Below are 14,842 nucleotides of genomic sequence, written 5' to 3'. Positions count from 1 at the left end.
CACAGCACTTGATTGGTTTAGATTAAAAAAAGAACAAGTTTATTAGCAAAAGCAGATAGGATTTTAAGTAAAAATTCAGATATATGAGAGAGAGTTGGAAATGGTTGCAAGCAAATAAAAATGAACACACACCTAAAAGTCTAAAGCTTAATCTAGCAAAGCTTTGGTTCAAGGCTTTAAGATGTTCTTTCTCACCAGTGTCTTCCAGCAAGATGGTGACTGATGGAAGGTCAGAATCTCTCCCAGAGGCCCAAAGGTGCTGATGCCTTTGTCTTCATAGATGAAAGAGAACATGGGTTTTTTTCCCCTCCCCCCCCATTTTTTTTTTATGGTTCAGTGAAGCTTTGAAATGGATTCTGCTGAAGGTTACCCCTCAAAGCAAAGTTTATCCAAACAGTGAGGCGGGGACATGGAATCTGGTAGTGAAGGAAGCTCCATGCTCTTTCTTCCCATACTTGTGTTTGCTAAAATGCAAATTATTCTGTTTTCCTGCCATCTCCTCTCCCTGCTGTCTTGCTGGCCCTGTTTACTACTTTTATGTAAATTGAGGTAAACACACGTTCCTTTGTTTAGGATAAGCCTGTTTAACAACTTTTTGCCTAGGCAGAAACTGTCTGGGTTTGAACATATGCTAATAGCTTCATACAGGGGGAATTCTTAACTTTAGATATAATGTTGCTCCATATATGTCACCAGGATATTATTGACCAGTGAGTTATTAGTGTTCCAATGATACCTCACAAGGCATATTAGCTTATTACAGTGGTGTGTAGGGTGTGAATACAAGAGAGCTTTTGGTCCCAAAGATATAAGATTTTATAGGTGAAGAATTATATTCCCATGCAGACAAAATGAAATAATAGTAATGAATATGTTTGCTTGGATGATATGCTTGTGGGAGGTAACGAGGAAGTTACTAATGGCTGATATTGTTGTGTAATGTGATTCCAGAGAGCTAGCATGTAAAACTTTTTTTTTCTTTTTTTATAAAGTGTTCTTGAAATGGCCTTTAGAAATGTGGTATCAAATTCCATGCTGGGATAACTCCTTTTCAAATCAGTGGATTGAAGTGAAGAGAATTTGGCTCGTTGTTCCTTTGTAGTAGGCAGCACTATATTTCTTATTAAAACAAATGTGAAAGGCTGATAGAGACCTCATCTTCTGTATGTTGAGAAACTTTTTGTTTCTTTATCAGATAAAATATGTTTAGAGCCAGATTCTCCTCTCACTTTACACCAGTGTAAATCCAGAGTAAACGTACAGCAGTCAATGGTGTTAACACCAATGTGAACCAGATGCAAATGAAGTCAAGATCAGGCCCTTAGCATCTTGTCATCCCAAATGTGAGAACAGCTGAGGTAATAAGGAATGGATCTGGTGTGTTCTCAGGGTAAATGGAATTTCTCTTTAGTATGGAGTGAGGGGAACATATTTCCTTCAACACACCCCTAGTCTGACCCTTAACCTGAATAGGTCTATTTCAGTATGTCTGTTAGAGCTGCCTCTACAATATGAAAGGCATGAATGAAGAAGGCCAATTGTCCAGCTGCTTCTGAACTTTGGACCTGCCCCGGGTGTATTTCCTGAAGAGCAAGGAGGGGGTTTGATGTGGCCAGGGGTGAAGAAGCACCACTCCCAGCTAATGAAGCCATTTTAAATGCAGCAATCTGTTCTGAGGGGGAATGAGACCATGCTTCACCTTTCACAACCACCTCATGTAATTGGTTGTACTCAGGAGAGCTCCAAGGATACAAGAAGAATAGAGGGTAATGACCTGTAACCTTTGAGGGGGTTGGTCTCTGCCTATCATGCTTAAGGTCACTAGGAAATCTCAGCATGAACATCTGTAACTGTGCCTCAGAAAGGGAGAGGATTCCAGTTTCCATCATTCAAGTCCTTTAATGTAGCTGAGACTTCATTTTCATAAGCATAAAAAAAGTCTCCAGTCCAGTTTGTAGTCTTAAAAATGTCCCTTGAAGACTCTGCAGGTAGTGCAGCAAATCATTTGTTTGCAAATCAAAGGTTAAATAATATTTAAATCAAAGGATTCTTCTTTTTTAACATTAGAATGGCTCCATTTTGAATGCGTGAGATTTAAAAATGAAAGTTTTATTTTATATATAATAAAAAATTGGCTGAATTTGCCTTCATAATTTGTAGCTAGTAAGAGAGACAAAATAAAGAAAATAATAGAGGGTAGATACTGCCCATTGACTGCAACGGGGTTGCAGTGGTGTAAACGAAGGTAGAATTTGGCCGGAGAGGTATAAGTGTAACTACTAACATATTGAAACAAAATATAAAGGGCTGAATTCTGCACCTTTGTACACACAATTTGCTGTTCCACTGATTTCAGTGAATTGCCCAGGATGTAGGTCAGTGCAGAATTTGGCCCAAGCTTTGCAAGTGCAATCCTTATTTAAAGGATTTAGGGTCATATTCTGATCTCAGTGACACCCTTACAGTAGGATTAAACAGGTTTAACTGAGGAAGCCCTTAGTTGTAAAGTTAAATATTAGTCAGTTTTAGGTACCAGCATTTTCTCACAGTTGTTAGCTTCTGGAGGACAAAGAAATGAACGACTTCTGGTAATAGCCTATTTTGATAGTACCATTGTTAACCTATTCATCTCTTAATGTTTTTCCTTTCAGATCCCCCCCAATGTGTGCCAGATCATGGCTGTAAAGTCACTGGATGGTACAGGGTTGGTCTGGAAGTGCACCACCCCAGCAGACGCTAGCATTACATTGTGCCTTAGGTACAATGCCTTTGGGAATGTAGGGGGAGCATGGCAGCTGCTCCACTGACCAATTTAAAGAGGCGGCGGCTCAGGGCCCCACTAGTGCCTGGCTTTTCCCCTTGGCTGTTTCTAGGAGTCTATCACCGGCAGTGTTTCCAGATTGGGGGACTCTTTGCACTCCTCAACCTACTTATGCACACAGACAAGGCAAGGTACAATCTGACTCTGTATGTTTTATTCATATGCATTTCCTTAATCATCACAATGCAGTCCTGCAGAGGGACAAGGACATGCATTTAACACAGAAATTGCCAGAAAGAGTGCAGAATGCACACTGGAAGAAACAATATAGTAGTGAGATACCATCAACCACTCATCCCAATGTAACTATATTGGCTTCAGTGGAGGTAGGCCAGCTTTAAGCCACGGGAAGAGGATGGTAGTTCAGTCCCCATGGGTGTGTGTCAAAACACAATTGCATTCTGGGCACAAAATAAAACTAATATATGAGAAATAAGATTAAGCAGGCATTTAATAAAGATAGTTCTGTCTTGGTTACAACATGGGCCCCTCCGTATCTCTGATCTAGTGAAACTCTTCTTTGATCTGGTGTGGATCTGATTATATACTTTAAGACAATTTTCTTAATACTCTGTGGACTTCACATGATCTTTCTGAAGTGTGTCAGGGGATGGGGGGGGATGCACCCTTGTTTACAAAAGGGTGTATTCTTTTCTCCATGCAGGCACATCACTGCAGAGATATGAATAGGCATTACACACATGGATAAAGAGGAGTGTGTATTCCTAAGCAGTGATTGTTTAAGATCCTGATCAAGCTCCCATTGAAGTCAACAAGAAGATTCTCATTAACTTCAGCAGAGCTGAATCAAGCCCTAGAACTGGAGGATTTTTAACTCTGAAGGAATTAAAACAAACCCCTCTTCTGTCCTGTTGGCCAAACAATATCACCAGCTGAAATTAATCAGGTTTATAGAGCACTTTTAGCATGAGGACTCTTTACCTCCAAATGTCACTGAGGAGTTTCAAAAGCATCATGCCCAGTATGTGCTAAATTTGGCCATTTTTTGGGTAGGTTTAGTTGCTAAATCAGCAGATTAGATTGTTTCAAGATAAATGAGGGTTCTGGAAAAAAATAACTGGCAGGAAAAATGCCTTTAAATGACCTCTTTTGTTGCCCATTTCATTACTATGTGATCTAGTCAGTCATCATAGGAGACTTCAGCCTCATAATCCTAAATGCCTTGAAGCAACGTTAGCAGCCACTGATTATCTCCTGAGTGCTGTATTGCACTTTAGAGCATGTGGAAGCATTGCTTTAGACCAGTTCATCAATTTCAGTTCATGCTGAAATAAAAGTAGGAGAGACGGACACCTGGCCTGATGACTGAGATTGAACCAGTATTTATGTGAAAGGAATCATGAGACAGAAATTTGTAGATGGAATGGGCGGAGATGGACACCTGGGATGTATCCCCAGCTTTGACACTTATCTCTTATGTGACCTTGGGGAGTCACTTCAAGTCTGTTTCCTTTCCTACCTTAGTCTGCCTTGTCTACTTGGATACAAACTCTTTGGGGCAAGAACTGTCTGTATGTCGGTATGGCCTAGCATAATGAGGTGCTTATCTCTGGGGCCTCTAGGCACTACGGTACTATAAATAATAATGTGTTGTCCTAGCAGTGGTACATATTAGACTGGTAAAAGGGAATAAAAAGTATATGGTGGCTTGGTTTGGCTAAATCTTCACTTAGGTTTGTGTTGTGGGAAACAGCAAATATTAAGCTGTTGTTAATTCATTTATTTCAGGACCATTTTTATCACTCCCCATATTCTTCTTCTTGGATCTTTTATACCACTCATGAGGAAAAAGATTTAGTGTGGAATATCTGTGTAAATGCTTGCCATCATTTTGTCTCTGTATGAACGGTTACTTGCATTGCCACTTTGAGTGCAGGAATGTCTTCTACTCCACGGAGTACCCTTTAGATGGTACCATGAAAAGCCAAAGGCCCTATTTGCTGCTAGTACAAGGAAACACAACACCAGTGACAGCAATAAAATTACATTTGCTTGCACGAGTAGAGAGTATGGCCCCAAGACCTTTTCTTGATTAGACTATCTAACATTAGAGTGGAAAAAATAAACACAAACATCATTGGAAAGTGCGAGGCATAAAATAATCTCCTACCACAATTGTTGTAGTAAAACAATACTCTCACTTCTATAACACCTTCCTGCCAAAGAACTTCAAGCATATTGCTTCACACCTATGAAGTACGTGAATATTGTTATTTCCATTTTACACATGTGGGAAACATGCACGGAGAAGGGAACTGATTTGTCAATGGTCTCATACACACAATTTGTGGAAGAGCTTGGAAAATAACCTTTGTTACTTTAGCTGTAGGTAACAGGAACAGTTTGCCATTGGATAGGTGGCATTGTTTAGATTTTTTGTAATCAGTGGAAAGAGTCATTGTTAGATTGGACTGTGAAATGGAAAGAGAAATAATGATCCACAACACTTGGGAAGCATGTTTACTATGAAAACAGAAGACCTTCCAACAAATAATATACACTAAATCAGATTAATCAGGCTGTGGCCCATTTTGTGTTTTCTCTTTCCTGTTTCCTGAAAAAACAACCTGCTTTTTGACAGATTTTTTTTTTCAATTAAACTGAGTTTATACACAATATCGCTTACTGTATGCTGCTATTGTACTTTCTGAAAACAAGGAGATCAGAAATAGCGGCTTTGTTTCAGGGGAGAACACTTGAAACTGTGCCCTTGGGAAAAGACAAGACTATGGAAGTTTTAAGGCTGTGATCTATGAAGTCTGTGAATTTAGCATCCTTGAATTTAGATCTCTTTAACAAGCTTCCTAATCCAGGGTACATCTTCCTTGCTATTTGCCCTGCTTTAGCTCTGTTGTGGAAAAATTCACCCACGCATCATTTTAGTCAAAGACTCAGCCTGAGGCCCATTTATTGATAACACACCAACGCGTTGGGGGCAGCAGCTATTGGAACTGCTCCCCCGAAGCAAAGCATACAGGCGCTTTTAAAGCTTAAAACCACAAACAAATTACACACTGTTAAGTAATGATTGTCCATATTAGGAATTGAGTTACACATACTTGGGTAATAGTGACCTTATTAGGAATTAGAGAGGTAGGGTCTTTTGGTACTTTCCAGTGTTCTTTTGCAACCTCGCCCGCTATGGGTGCAATTTGAGTTAAGGTCTTTTTCGGTACTTTCCACCGTGGTTATAACCTTGCCTTTTATGGGGTGTTTCTTACACAATTGTCCTTTACAGGGTACAGTTACACAATGGGGCCAATTACACAATTGGGATAGGGGAGGGAGTCTAAAAATTCATTTTAGATAATTGCTTCACACAAGTGGTTATCCTATTTTATAAGCTGTACACACACACACATTGCAAATTGTTCTTGTTTCGGGGGCTTTCCACCACCTTCCCTCTGCACCCCCCTACCCCCTGTGTCTTAACCTTTGACCGCCGCTGTCAGGGAGCACAACACTTAGCTTAGCTCAGGTTTTGGGCCTGCTAGCTGCAAGGCAGGCCTAGACCAAGCATGTAAAAGCCTAGACTATCAGGGCCAGCTTAATTTTCCACCACAGCTCTTAGCACAAAAATAGTTCCCGCAGATGCTAAATTATTTTCATCCAGTGTGAATTGCTTTGTTTGCGCCTAGGGAACATACCATGACCTACTGCTGAAAAATCACCCTTCTCCATTACAAACTATTTATTTCTTTATCTCTCCCCTTCATCTGTTCTTATGGGGGGAAGGCCACAGGATCCATGTAGAGACCCAATGGCTTGCCTCCCAGTCTGCTCTCTATGTGCTGGCCTGTTTTCAAGCTGGCACAAAGTCTAGAGCAGGGATAGTCAATTATTTCTTGTCAAGGTCCAAATTTCTTGGTCAAGGTACGGTCAAGGTCCAGACTCCAGAGATGCTTTTTGCACAGACATGATGATGATAATAGGTAAATAAAAAGATTTCACGGTCCTTTCAAAAAGCATCTGGCACTCCAATTTTGGCCTGCGGTCTGCCTATTGACTACCCCTGGTCTAGAGTCTCCCCTGTGTGGTTGATACACCCCAAGGCCTCAGTGGTGTGGAGGGCTTGAAGAATCCTTCAGCTCCCGATTAATTGTCACCCATAATGCATAAAAGTGTTGGTCTTGTGTCTGATCTCACTTACACGAATGTAAATCCACTGGCATCAGTAGAGTTACTCCAGATTTACACTACTGAGACTGAGACCAGAATGTGGTCTATTGAGTCAACAGAAATACACTTTTAATTATCTACATATATTAACTGCCCTCTTCTACGTGTATTTTCTCTAAGAACGTCTCCTCCAAAGGAAATTACTGCTATTAGTACTATACACTTTGCAATAGATTCTGATCTTCATTGCACTTGTGTGAATCCAGAGTAACCCTACTGAAGTCAATGGAGCTACTCTGGATTCACACTGGAGTAACTGAGATCAGCATCATGTCCTTTGCCTTTATTCAGTGAACTGTCATGCTTCTATCAATAAGAAACTTAGAAACAGTCTCACTGAGGTGTGATTGATAGTACTGGAGGAGGAGAGTGGCATGGAAACCTTAACCTCTCTGTTAGGAACGATTCCTTCCTAAGAGTGTTTCTAAGACCATGTCTTATGCTGATTCTGCAGTATGGGCATAAAAGGCTATCATGCTGATCTGATAGCGTTTTACGCCTGCTTTGCATTCAATTTGCCCTAGTGTAAGTGACTACACAGGGTACAGAGTAAAAGCCAATGAGGTGCCATGTAAAAGGTATGGGGGGGTTGGGGGGCGGGGGAAATCTGCGTGTGTCTATACAGCCCACAGAAGTGAGCCTCCCAGCCCAGGCCAACAGACTGAAGCTAGCAGGGCTGGTGCTAGCGCTGTTGTAGCTTGGGCTCGTAACAGCTATTTTTAGAGCGCTAGCATGAGCCCCGCTAGCCCGTGTGTGCCAGCCCAGGCTGGAAGGCTCACTGCGCGTGTACTGTATAGACAAAACCCTGTGAAACCCTGTGCTGGTTTTACACCATTACAACTCTACTGACCTCAACCTAGTTACTCCTGATTCTCACCATTGTGAGAGGAGAACTTGGTCCATAGTGTTTGTTTTAATTTTTTTTTTTTAATTAGAGACCTTCTAAAATTTGTTCTTGGATCTCTCTGTGAAATATCTTGTTACAACATTTTTCTAATCAGCTGAGAAACAAACAGTTCATGGGCATTTAGAACTCTCTTTAGAGTGCTCTAAGAGGTAATGAAAATTGAAGATAATGACCATGCAACACTTAGTATGATTTAGATGGATTACTAGAGTTTAGGCACCATCTCAGATGATGAGCCTGTTTGTTGATAGATTTGGATTTCATTAAAGCGCTTGTAATTAAATCCATTGTATATCTGCTCACTATTCCCACTTGGCCAATTCATTTAATCTTGCTGTTTGCTTATATAAATATCAACTGAAATCTCTTGAATGGATTTTAATAGCTGTTTGATTTTGCAGCTTCATGGAGATGGTTTTTGTTGAATTATTCTAAAGTGTAAGTTCCTTGGGGCAGGAACTGTCCTTATCTTTGTGTCCTACAGAGCACACACAGTCAATGTCTGACAAATATTAAATAACATAAAGTAGAGATGTGGGCCCCCCAGAGGCATGAACAAGGGGGGCAAGCAGGGGCACGCCGCCCCACCTCATCAGAGGGGGCACAGAACTCCTCCAGGGATGGAGAGGGGAGAGTGAGCTCCTTCAGCTCTTTCCCCCCCCCCCCCCCTGCAGCCATCCAGATGCCTGGAGAGCGTGAGCTCCACCGGCTGCGGAGGGGGGAAGGGTGATGAGAGCCAGCTCCACCTGCCCCGGGGTTGCGGCGAGGAGAACCGGCTCCTCCGGCCACCGGGGGACCCATAAAGTGCCCCTCCAAAAGCAGCCACATTTTTATTCCTGTGCACGCCCCCTGTGGCCCAGTGAATGTTGGTTACTTTATTTTCTTATGAAAGAAACAAATTTAATACTATTACTTAATTTTTATGACTTTGGAAGACAGTAATAAAAAAAAATCCTGGTAGTCTAAAAATAGAAGATTGCGGGAATAACAAGAATTTCTGAATATTTGTTAGTTTCCACTAAGTGCTTTCTTTCTTTCCCCCACACCCTGGCCATATCTCCTTTAATTCGTATAGGTAAAATTACCAGGATATGCTGATGCCCAACTAGAGAGAATTATCCAAAAATTGTCACCCCAAATCGATGGTAACTTCGGAAAAATTTGGTTTGTCTCCCCTGCATTGGCCACTCAGGAGAGATGGGTTGTTGTCATTCAGCCTCTTAGTGAATGTGCAGTAAATTCCAGTTGAGAGACTACTATCAGTCTTCTTAAAGTTCTCCACAGACCCAAAGGCCTAAAGGAAAGAGTGGGAATGTGACATGCTCAGTGTAGGGATGTCTTAGTGAAGATGGATGATGATGGTCCATGCAGACAAAAACACAGGTTATATGTAGTGGGAAAGGCCATGATCTGTATCTGAATTAAATGCTAGATCAGCTTCAGCTAATCTAATGTTCAACTAGCTAATTTTACTATGTTTTCCTGGGCAGTTCAACAAATTAACCAACTATTTGCTAGAGTTAAAAGGGCCTGATTCTCATTTACATTAAAGCTCATTTACATTAAAGCCACTTCATTTACCTTTAGAAGTGTAAAATATATTAAAGGGACCTTTTGTGCAAGATTTCAGATTATATGGGTAACCAACTCTCATATAAGATACTTTTATTAATAGGACAGTTTTTATTGAGCATGTCTGGGGTGGGTGAGTGGTTCTTAAAGCACGATTTAAATCTTGTAGCTATGCAACTGTTTACTGAAAAAATGTTATGGTAACATTTACCCAGTTGTAATATGAAAACATACTGTACAGTGAGTAAATTCCATGTATGTTTTTAGACACATGATGACATCTCTCAGAAGGAATTAAAGGGGTCTGGATAGCTCAGGATGTTGGCACTAGTTTAAAGTATTTCGTAGGGCAGTCACTGGTTCAAATCCATTCCAGGTTATCAGTGACCAAAAGTTGTGATTATCTGTGGGAAACGATTCTGGAATCAGTATGGACAGTTCAGTGAAGATGTGTGTCTTGTGCACAGCAGCAGTTTGCAAGTGAATATACTGCTGCATGGGCTCATTAGAAAGAGGGAGGTCACCAGCCTCATTTGAAATAAACTGCTCCATTTTGATGACTTTGCCTTAAAAGCCAAACTGAAAGAAACAGGTTAAGAAGTATGAGGCGGCTTGCATGAAATGAGAGATTGCAAACATATGATTTATCCTGGAAAGAAAACGAGCTGATGAATTTATTTGTGTTGAAAACATGCTTGGCACTGTATGAGAGAGAGACAGCCCCATTTAGCAAAGCACTTGAGCACGTGCCTTACTTTAAGCACACAAATAATCCCATTGGCCTCAAATTAGCTTGCTGAGTTGGGGTCAGCATGGAGAAAATACCTGCCCCAGAATATTTAGAATATATAGAGGGAGCTTAATTGCGTTGTTTTACATTGCCCCATAGTATAAAAACAAGGGAACACTAAAGGGCAGTAAATGAAACAGAAGGGCAGTAAACTTAGTACAAATAGAAGGGAATATATCTTTACACAGCATCTTGTCAGCCTGTGGAATTCACGGCTCGAAGAGGTCATGAAGTCAAATACTATAGCTGGATGATTTTATGACCACTAATAATGTCTGTAGCTATGCAAACTAAGATAATGATAAGGGCAATCAAATCTTATACCTCAGGGCATTCACCTTCAGGACCAGGAAGGAATTGTTTCTGTCCTGATAGTTGAAAGCCGTTCCTGGCACCTTCTGAATTCTTTCCATGTATTTCTTGTTAAAACTGATGGTTGCTGCTGTCATAAAAAATAATTTAAAAACCCCAGCAGGACACCTTTTATTATTAACTTCAAAGTAAGACAGGTGTGCATGTATTATGACAGAGGTTAGTATTAGGAGAACCAGCCTGGTTAAATTTACACACAGGTCACTCCAAATTGATTACATAGCTTCTGCAGAACAGAGGTTTTTTTGTAGTAACTGCATGGTGACTCCACTGGAAATGAGACAATTACATGGCAACTCCCATTAGCCCTGATAACTATGAAATTAACTGTTGTTACAGTATGTAATGGTGACTTGGAGGAAGGAACGTGCCCCATGGTAGTATTAAAAAAAAGGGGATGGGAAAGGGAGCCAGTTAGCACAAAGCCAAAGGCCAATATAGTTCAGCATGACTGTTGCATGATAGGATTGTGGTTATACAAATGGCTTATACTATACACTGTAAGATATGGCAATGAAGTTAAGACTAAAATAACATTAGAGCTATACTAGATCTTCACATTTTCATATTGTTTGGAACACCATTCAGGAAAGAGGTCTAATAATAATATTGTTACCCCTTTTGACCTGAGTGGTTAACCAGAATTCAGTGTCTTACAGGTTGTTTCATTTGTGGGAAAAATTGATGATGGACTCAGGTATTTCTCTGATGCAATCCTGTTTATTTACAAAGAATAAATACAAAATCTTGTTTCTCTGAACAGAGTAGGAATCAAATAGGAGGCAGTTTCTTCGTTTATGGTTCCAACTCTCTTTCCAGCCAGCACTCTGTGCCCAAATGTTCCCCATCTTTGCAGTCTCCTACGGCCATGTTACCAGTACTTCTCTTGCTGTCTGCTTCTGCCCACAGACACACATACCTCCTCCAAACAATACTCAGCCTCCTGTGTTTGTATTCAGCCCCCAGCAAAACTCCTCTACGCACATAGCTCAGCAGCGGCACCTATTATTTTAGCTATCTTACTCCTAAAAGGGACTTAACTGCTTCTTACATTTATCCTTAATGAAGTGCACCAGCTTCAGTCAGGTTTCACCCAACTCTTATCATAACAATATTATTATTAGTGTGTCCTATTAGTTAGGATTGAAATGCTAAAATCTTTGGCACAGCATCTAGTAATCGGGTCGAAAAAGCAAACCAAATTATGGATATTGCATACAAACACTGGGAGGAACTTGTCACTCGCATAAGTGAGTGCAATGTCAATTATATCAGTTGAGCTGTATCCACTTAGGTGGATGATGAATTTTGCTCACTAAATATAATTTACAGGAAGGAACTGGCTATTCTGTAGCTTTAGACTCTTGCTATAAAGGATCATATAGAAATCCAGAGGGTACACAACAGGGGAAGCAGAAGGAAAGGAGAGAAGTTGCTTAGTAATTCAGAAATCAGGGCCGCCCAGAGGATTCAGGGGGCATGGGGCAAAGCGAGGGAGTTGCGGCGCTTGTACTCACCCGGCGGCGGTCCGGGTCTGCGGCGGCGGGGGGGCCTTCAGTCGCTCCGCGTCTTCGGCAGCACTGAAGGGCCCCCCGCCGCTAAAATGCCGGCCGAAGACCCGGACTGCCACCAGGCCAGGGCTTTTGGGGCCCCTGCAGGGCCTGGGGCCTGGGGCAAATTGCCCCACTTGCGCCCCCCGCCCCCGGCAGCTCTGTCAGAAATGATTATAAAATTAAGTCTTTCTTTGTTAGAAAGTGCACATAATGCTGAGGGGAATGTTGGAGAAAGGAATTGCTGCAGTGTTATTCCAGATAGACTCAAACACAAGAGAAAGGAGACATAAATTTAAGGACTGGAGAATAAGGACTCCATCCTGCACCTATGTGATACTTGCTGCCTGCAACTATCACTGAAGTGAATGGAAGTTAAGGGCACTCAGCACCTCTCAGGATTGGTTCCTGACGCCCTGATTTAGCACAACGCTGAAGTGTATTCTTAACTGCCTTCCTGGAAAGAGATGCTTTCCTGGATCTGGGCATAAAAAGAATTTCCGCAGAATATCTTGAGAATATTGCTGCCTCTTCGTAATACTAACGACTTGCTAAGAGAGAAGTAGTATAAAGAGAATTAATAAGTGTAGAAGACAGAGGTTAATTGTCAATTTTAAGTGCATGATCATATATGAAAAAGATTGAGGAAAGCATTTAGAAATAAAATATGATGGTGTAAAAATGCAACCAAAAAAAAAAAAATCAGCCACAATGAGTTTCCCAGACTCTTTTTTTTTCTTCTATTTTTAAAAGTGCCACACTTCTATATCCTTTGGGCCAGATTGTGGCTGTTCCCTGTGTGGCTGAAAAAGTGTCTGGGTGGAGGAAAGTCTCATGGGCACAATCACAGTTCCTGTCTGCATCAGCCTATGGAACGGATCAGATACATGGAGCAGAGCCTGCTGCTGCGCGTTTAGGTGTGTAGGAACAGGTTAACTTCTTCTGCAGGCCTGGGAGAACAATTCTTCCTGGAACTCTACCTGGGATGGCTCAGCTCTTCATCACTTCTTACCTAGGCGTGGGTCTATCTAGGCATAGTTGAGCCCTTTAGGAGCCATGTTCTGCTTGGCAAACTCATATAGTAGACCCACTGAAACCAGTGGGATTATTTGCTTGAGTAAGATGAGCAGGATTTGAACCAATGGGTACAATTCTCAAAACGACGTAGTGATTTAGGAGCCTTTCACATTTTCCAAAAGTGATACAGGCACCTAAGTCTCATAGAAAATCATTGGAAATTTACTCCTAAGCCAGTTAGGAGCCTTTGAAAATTTTACCCAACATTGCAAAATCAGACCAGTCAAATTAGCAGAGAGAACAGCCTCCTACTTTTGTGAAACAAAGTAAGTTATTCAAAAGCATGTGCCTTAGATGCAAGACCCATTTCTTGGCCTAGTCTTTACTTTTATAAAGTACTATATTGATAACCATAGGAGGAATGATGACGTACAATATATTTGGGGAGAAAACAACTTGTGGCATCTGCCAACACTACTATAGTTATACCTGTGGCAGTAATTTCAAAAATACTGTATACGTAAAAAGCTTTGAAAAAAAATCTCAGCCTATTACTACTTTGTGGGGAAGGGGAAGCAGATGAAATGACATTACATTCTAAATGGGTTCAAGATATTTGCTGGATCCCTTGGAGATGGGAAATGCTAGTGGAGAACAATCTGACTACACTTGCAAAGAACAGCTGGATAAAAGTCAATGGTGAGGTATGTACCGATCAGAACCAAGAAGAGAACTGAAGTCTTGAGATGATGGGCAGAATTTGCATATGTAACGTTCTTGTGCATTAAACATGATAAGAATCCAAGCTGGGGAAAACTGGTGACGTGCCTTCACTGTTCTTTAAAGTAATGCAGTCCAACAGAATGAAAAATTCTTCCCTGGTCTGTCTGTTTAGCTGCAGTGTGTATCTGCTTCTACAAAATACTGAAAATGCAGAATAATAATTTTTTATCTCGTCCTCCCACCCCCTTTTTCATGGCAGAACTTTGCCATATTTCTTTGAAGTAAAGACTGATGATCCAGTTTAGATGTCTCAGTATGAAGAAGTACTTTATATTGCTTATTATAGATAGAAAGAGGTTGCTTTCTGGGTCAATAATGCCATTTAAGTTAAGTCCACATGCTGACACACTCTGGTAGCTTCAAGTGCTGTTCCTGTCAGAAGAGAAGTGAAAGGTCAATGGTTTACAGATAGCTGCTACCACATCACCAGCAGCAACAGTAAGATTTGAACTTATAATGTCTTGACATGACTAGTAGGATAGTAACTGATCAGCAAAATGAAAGTTTGCCTAAGTTATAACAAATATTTTGTCCTAGTTCACCATTAACCTAAAAAATTGTGCTTCAGCTGCAGAAAGACCTGCCCCAGCTTTCAGATTTCCCACATGTCCATGTAGACACACAAACACAGATGTACACATTCTTTCATTCTCATCCACACACCTTACGTTGCTACCACAGTTGTTAACTTAGTGCATTTAGCACTGCTACTCTGGCTGTAGCTGTTGATGTCTGAAAAGTACCTGACACAACAAAGGGATTAAATGTAATCACTGAATCTGGAAGTGTGAAATACATGTTTAAACTGAACAACACAAAAGAATGTCCTG

The 14,842-nt window shown here is 41.0% G+C and overlaps 1 protein-coding gene across 5 annotated transcripts in view; it reads left to right on the top strand.

The window, feature by feature from the left end:
* Positions 1-14,842, top strand: part of KIF26B (kinesin family member 26B) — a 408,888-nt gene that overhangs the window by 133,836 nt on the left and 260,210 nt on the right. The gene's annotated exons all lie outside the window — the stretch shown is intronic.

The sequence above is a fragment of the Mauremys reevesii genome, linkage group 3 (genome assembly GCF_016161935.1).
Source record: "Mauremys reevesii isolate NIE-2019 linkage group 3, ASM1616193v1, whole genome shotgun sequence".
NCBI classification, from domain to species: domain Eukaryota; kingdom Metazoa; phylum Chordata; order Testudines; family Geoemydidae; genus Mauremys; species Mauremys reevesii.
This window is presented reverse-complemented; position numbering and strand designations above follow the sequence as displayed.